This window comes from Palaemon carinicauda, chromosome 3 (assembly GCF_036898095.1).
Source record: "Palaemon carinicauda isolate YSFRI2023 chromosome 3, ASM3689809v2, whole genome shotgun sequence".
Lineage (NCBI taxonomy): Eukaryota > Metazoa > Arthropoda > Malacostraca > Decapoda > Palaemonidae > Palaemon > Palaemon carinicauda.
This window is the reverse complement of record NC_090727.1, coordinates 116,142,929-116,150,004: the sequence shown is the minus strand read 5'-3', so window position 1 is coordinate 116,150,004 and position 7,076 is coordinate 116,142,929. Positions and strand designations below refer to the sequence as shown.

The following is a 7,076-nucleotide window of genomic DNA, read 5'->3' as shown; positions in this document are numbered from 1 at the left end:
GAGACAAATGCTACCAGACCCCTAAGTAATACCAGTACTGCACTTCAATAAGCCCATTCAATGACCTAAAAGAAAACATGCTTCTTACCAGTCTGAATATTTGTAATGTACTCATCATAACTACTGACCCAGAGAGAGGCAGGAAGAAAGCAAAGCAGGGCCATTCACTCAACCTTCTTTCCCAGACTAATACCATCTACTGCACATACCTTAAACAAAATCCTAAAGCTACTCAAGTTACATGTGATGACAACCACCACCACTGGCCAGAATACAGGTCGCAACATCCTACAGTTGATACCTGTGTGAGAATGAGTAGAAGTGTCGCACCTAACTCCCCTCCTCATTACCGAAGGATCAAGAACTTTTTCATAGGAACAGGCAAGGAGCAGTTGCCTACAGTACATACAACAAACTAATGTCAAATCAACAGATCATCCTATAACTCTTTATTGAGCAAGTGACCATATACGTAAAATTGAACATGCGGTACAAAACAGTATGCTAAAATTTGTAGAAGGAAGGAAATCATGCCACACTAGATCTGACCAATCATGAAAATTTATTCTTCAAGATCATAGTGACATCATCAGCTTGAGTACCTTTGTGGACTATCAAGAGGCGTATAAAGTTCGTTTGCTAGAAGAAAGTCTTAAGTTGTATTTAACAGTGATATACTGTATAGGAAAAAAGTGAATACTGTAGTGTGAAAAGATATGATAGCAAAATTAATGTTGACAGTCTGTTAACATGCATTCGAGACACACAAGACCGCGCTTTGCTGATTATGGGTAGACCTACCTTGCCCATGAAGGGTAACAAAAGTGCCTTTCATTGACTAATAAAAACTTGAAGTTCTAATTCAGTTATGAATGTCCTCATTATTGGTCCGAACCTTAATATAAGTGGTTTTAGGTCTGTATAGTTTACTAAAGCAGCAATACAGTACTTGGTCATTGTTCAGAGGCCTAGACATGGCATTTCTGACTGCAAAGTACGGTACTGGAAATATTTCCTATAAAAAAAAAAAAGTTTTTAAATTTAAACTTTATTTTTGGTGAAAAGTCTTTGTTTACATTTTACATGCAAGCGTTAATGGCCAGCCATGCTTCATTTTGATCAGAAGGTAAAATTTAAAAGAGATCAAATTTAAATATCCTAGTAAATGTTTTGTTTTTGTAGGCTCTGGCATGAAATTACAGCTATGTAGGTTTCTTTCTTTGCACTGTCCAAAGGAAAAAGGAATCCTTTTGGCTATGTTTGGCAGTAAACAAAAGTAATGAGAAACATGACAAATTTTTACATATATAATTTGTTTTTTTCCCTAACTAATACAAAACCTGTAGCTATTTATATATACAGTAGATATTACTTCGGCAGAGCTGGAGGGCAGGCATTAGATTTAAAGTGCGACGTGGCAAAACTGCCCAACCTTAATAGTGAGTATGTAAGGGGTGGCTGGGGGCTACCCAGCCACCCATTATCTACTCACAGTTCAATGAACCACGTCACTTTTTGCTTGCAGGTAGGACTTAATGGGGAACAGGTGATGGTGGGTCAATTTTATATAAATAGCTACAGGTTTATATTAGCTAGGGAAAAATACAAATTATCTCCGAATTTGTCATTTGTTCCCATACTAACAAACCTTCCGCTAACTATATAGGGATGACTCACTCTTAGGAGGGTGGCAAGTTCGACTACTGGCTTAAGTCATTGACCCGGGTTTCCCTAGTACAGTATTAGACTGTAATGGAGGGAAACCTTGCACCTCGCTTAAGATAGCGGCCTAAGCAACTTGAGTAGTTGTGAGAGATAACATAAGAATGTCTAGGTAGGAAGATACTCCATTAAAACAGGAGCCCTAGACATAAAAGATGTTTCCCAAGGCCTACCTTGCAGGAGGTATTGGGGCTGTATACAAGTATATGATAACCATACTGTACTTGGTTACACAAGGGATATAGTTATTACCTGCAGAGGCTCAAGCCAGCTTTGCAAAGGGACCCATCGAGCTGTTCCTCAAGAACGGGAAGATGATGAAAGTAAAAGACCCAGGCAATATTTCATTCATCCCAGTCTTACCCCGGATGGCCAATGCCTTCAACTTTCTCCTACTTGTCACTTATTGGTGAAACCACCACAGGAGTGAGAAAACGTAACGAGTCTTCTGTGGGTCACATCTTGTAGGTAGGGCGAGGTGAAGATTAGACACGGATCCACCCTACCAATGGCACGGTTTGCGTCACGAAGGAGCTGCTTTAAAACGTTGACGGATTCTGCCCTAAAATGTTCAGAGCTCTGGGTCATCTCTATGAAGGAGAAGGATTCTGTGACTGGTATAGGACCTATGTCCCCATCTCCCTTCAGAACTGTAACTAACAGTTCTTATTCAAACAAATTTGGCTCGTGAGCAGCCCCATAATAAACAGGAAAACAGGGGAGAAGGTAGCAACCAAAGCAGCAACCTGGTTCCTGAGGCGATTTGTTCGTAAGCCTTCCTGTAGTATGAACGCAGTGTACAAGAAAAACATGTACGTTAAAGGAAGATGAATTCATGTGTGCCGGCTTCAATGCAAAAAAAACTTGCCACCTTGAAGCGGATCCCTCCAATTCTGCCGATGGCGAGAAAACTTTGGGAACCCAAGAAGCCCTGTTTATGATATACAAACAAGAACCCAAAGAGCGAAGGGACCCGAGCCTTGCACTAGCGTATTATCCCTGTCGCCGAAGAAGGGTGCATTCTTAGGTTCCCAGAATCTAACAAAGAGCAAACTCAAGAGCGAGGAGAGACGATCTATGCCATCTAGGAGAGTGCTCTCTTGAGCAGCTCCCTCTCAGGAAGTGGCTATCGAACTACAGGCCTAAAATGGAGCAGGCTTATAGTGATCACTAGTGTCTGACTAGTGAACATCAGGCAGCAAAAAGGCCAGAAAGCAAAAACGATGAGCCTCTGTTGTTTAGGACTACGAATAACTAGCTGTTGAACATAATAACAGCAAAAGGTGCTATTGATAAGCAACCGGGGATCGTCTAGCCGTTGAAAAACGGCAATTGGTATCTGACAAATCGGAGATCTGGAAATCCAAGATCTACCAAATCAGTCGGGATCATTTCGCTTGAGAACATGCTCATGATCATGAGAGCCTTGTTCCAGGTCTTGAAACGCCTAGTGTGAGCACATGAGAGTACCGTTCACAAGTGCGAGCGTTTTCCACGAGCATCTTGCACGAGAGCGAGGGCATCTTGCTTCTAAACATAAGCGCCTCGCTCGAGAGCTTCTTACCCATGAGTGCAAGTATCTCACAAAAGAGCATGAGTGTCTCATACGAGAGCGTGAGCATCTCGCTTGAGAGCGTCACGCCTATGAGTGTGAGAATCTCGCTCGAGATCATCCCGCACAAAAGCACGAGCATTTCGCTCATGAGCATGCGCACTTGATTCGTGATTGTGATCGCAAGCGTCGGGAGCTTGTGCTTGACTAGATTGTGATCGCAAGCATCGAGAGCTTGTGCGTGACTAGATCGTGATAGTAAGCATCTGGCTCGTGATCATTAGAACGATTGTGAGCATTTAGTTCATAATCATGAGCGTCAATTCGTACTTAAGGGGAGCATCAACTGTGGGTACGGACATATACTTTCAGATACAGAAACTTGAGATATTACTTCTATCTATGGCCACACATATGGTACGTGCCCCTCAAAAAGTTTCTGGTAATAATTCTTACATACAAAGAAGAAAAAGGTTTATCAATGGTTACGTCATCCTAACAGCGTTGTCTGCTAAAGCAGACTATGTAGGTTTGTCTTGCGCATTGATTTTGCATATACAGTATACAAAATTTTTTTTAGCTATATTCATACATCTGGCAAACGTATATCTTCAAGTTCCCCACGTGGTAATGGAACACTGAAGTGTGTATACGTGCCAGTTTTACATTGTTTACACTAAGTGGATTTGTTTATTTTCCAAATATCAGGTATTTGATTAACTCTCCATAACGACCAAACACAAAAGAAGGACTTTAGCATCCCGGAGAAATGTGATATTGGCATCTCAATTTAGATGGGCAAAAAAACGTAAAGTAGACTAGAGTGATGGCGAGTCTGGCAGCAGTGAAGTGATGATGGTGATGTGTGATCAGTACCCCTGATAGGGAGGGGGGGGCTTGGGGACAGGCTTGCGGTAATGAGTAGAAATCGTATCGGGTAAGAAAGTTAGCTGTTCAAGTAACTTGGACTAGTTCTAAATAACTATCGATAATGATATTAGCTAATGAAAGCTATAATGTTTCGCCTTCCTTCATACTCTCATAGAATCTCTTGAAAAAATTTGACCGTTGATATCTCAAAACTATACTTATTGACCTTCAAAATGTTATTTTCATTAGTAAAATAAATTTTTGAATATACTTACCCGATGATCATGTAGCTGTCAACTCTGTTGCCCGACAGAAATCTACGGTCGGGATACGCCAGCGATCGCTATACAGGTGGGGGTGTACACAACAGCGCCATCTGTGAGCAGGTACTCAAGTACTTCTTGTCAACAAGAACTCAATTTTCTCCTCGGTCCACTGGTTCTCTATGGGGAGGAAGGGCGGGTCCTTAAATTCATGATCATCGGGTAAGTATATTCAAAAATTTATTTTACTAATGAAAATAACATTTTTCAATATTAATCTTACCCGATGATCATGTAGCTGATTCACACCCAGGGTGGTGGGTGGAGACCAGCATACATGTTAACAAAGAAGCTAAGTATCCCGTATCTTATTTTAGCCGTTATTCAAAATAACAAACATAAAATAAATAAGTACCTGGTAAGGAAGTCGACTTGAACCATTACTCTGCCTTTTTAAGTACGTCTTCCTTACTGAGCCTAGCGATCCTCTTAGGATGCTGAGCGACTCCTAGGTGCTGAAGTATTAAGGGCTGCAACCCATACTAAAGGACCTCATCACAACCTCTAATCTAGGCGCTTCTCAAGAAAGAATTTGACCACCCGCCAAATCAACCAGGATGCGGAAGGCTTCTTAGCCTTCCGGACAACCCAGAAATATTTCAAGAGAAAGATTAAAAAGGTTCTGGAATTAGGGAATTGTAGTGGTGGAGCCCCCACCACTACTGCACTCGTTGCTACGAATGGTCCCAGAGTGTAGCAGTTCTCGTAAAGAGACTGGACATTCTTAAGATAAAAGACGCGAACACTGATTAGCTTTTCCAAAAGGTTGCGTCGAAAATATTTTGCAGAGATCTATTTTATTAAAAGGTCACGGAAGTTGTGATAGCTCTAACTTCGTGTGTCCTTACCTTCAGCCAAGCTTGGTCTTCCTCATTCAGGAGGGAATGAGCTTCTCGTATTAACAGTCTGAAAATAATAGGATAAAGAATTCTCCGACATAGGCAAAGATGAATTCTTAACTGAACACCATAAAGCTTCAGACGGGCCTCATAAAGGTTTTTTTTAAAAAAAAAAAAAAAAAAAAAGAACTTAAGAGCTCTACAGGACATAATACTCTTTCTAGTTCCTTTCCAACCATATCGATAAGTTTGGAATAACGAACGATATTGGTCAAGGCCGAGAAGGCAGCTCGTGTTTGGCTAGAAAACCAAGATGTAGAACATGTAGCCGTTTCGGATGAAAATCCGATGTTCTTGCTGAAGGCATGAATCTCACTGACTCTTTTAGCTGGTAAAGCATATCAGGAAAAGAGTCTTAAAGGTGAGATCTTTCAGGGAGGCTGATTGAAGTGGTTCGAACCTGTCTAACATAAGGAATCTTAGAACCACGTCTAAATTCCAGCCAGGTGTAACCAAACGACGCTCCTTCGTGGTCTCAAAAGACTTAAGGAGGTCCTGTAGATCTTTATTGTTAACAAGATCTAAGCCTCTGTGACGGAAGACTGATGCCAACATGCTTCTGTAACCCTTGAAAGTGGGAGCTGAAAGAGATCGCTCTTTTCTCAGATATAAGAGGAAGTCAGCTATTTGAGTTACAGAGGTACTGGTCGAGGATACGGATACTGACTTGCACCAGTTTAGGAAGATTCCCCACTTCGATTGGTAGACTCTAAGGGTGGATGTTCTCCTTGCTCTAACAATCGCTCTGGTTGCCACCTTCGAAAAACCTCTAGTTCTCGAGAGTCTTTCGATACTCTGAAGGCAGTGAGACGAAGAGCGTGGAGGCCTTGGAGTACCTTCTACGCGTGGCAGACGTAGCTGGTCCACCCTTAGGGGAAGAGTTCTGGGAACGTCTACTAGCCATCGAAGTACCTCGGTAAGTTATTCTCTCGCGGGCCAGAGGGAAGCAACTAGTGTCAACTTTGTACCAACGAGAGAGGCGAACTTCTGCAGTACCTTGTTGACAAACTAGAACGGAGGGAATGCATAAAGATCTAGATGAGACTAATCTAGTAGAAAGGCATCTAAAAGAACCACTGCTGGGTCTGTTGAGAGCCTCTTGGACATCGAGGTTGCGAAGAGATCTATGGTTGGATGGCCCCAGGTGACCCAAAGTCTCTTGCATACATCTCTGTGGAGGGTCCAATATGTTGGAATTATTGTCCCTTCCTACTGAGACAAACTGCTAAGACATTCAAGTTGCCTTGGAAGAAATTTGTTACTAGTGAAAAGTCTAGACCTGTTGAACAGGAGAGGTCACTAGCGAACTCGCACCATGTCAGAGAGTAGGTCCCTCCTTGCTAGGAGATGAACATCAAAGCAGGGAGTTGTCCGTGTTGACCTCCATGACTTCGTCTTGAAGGAGAGACCTGAAGCTTTTCCAGGTCAGACTTACTGCCAGAAGCTTCTTGCAGTTAAAATGCATTGACCTTTGACGCGAGTTCCATAATCCCGAGCATTCCCTACCGCCTAAGGTCGCACCCCAGCCTACGTCCGATGCGTCTGAGAAGAGAACGTGGTTGGGAGTCTGAACAGTCAGGGGAAGACCCTATAAAAGGTTGATAAAGTCCTTTCCTCAGGTTAGACCAGACTTATCTTCCGGAAACCGGGATCGAGACCGCTTCTAGCGTCTTGTCCTTTTCCAGTGAAGAGCTAGATGAAACCGAAGAG

At 42.4% G+C, this 7,076-nt stretch overlaps 1 protein-coding gene across 1 annotated transcript in view; it reads right to left on the bottom strand.

Annotated features, from left to right (window-relative positions):
• LOC137638419 (E3 ubiquitin-protein ligase RNF10) overlaps positions 1-7,076 on the bottom strand; it is a 93,146-nt gene that overhangs the window by 78,375 nt on the left and 7,695 nt on the right. The gene's annotated exons all lie outside the window — the stretch shown is intronic.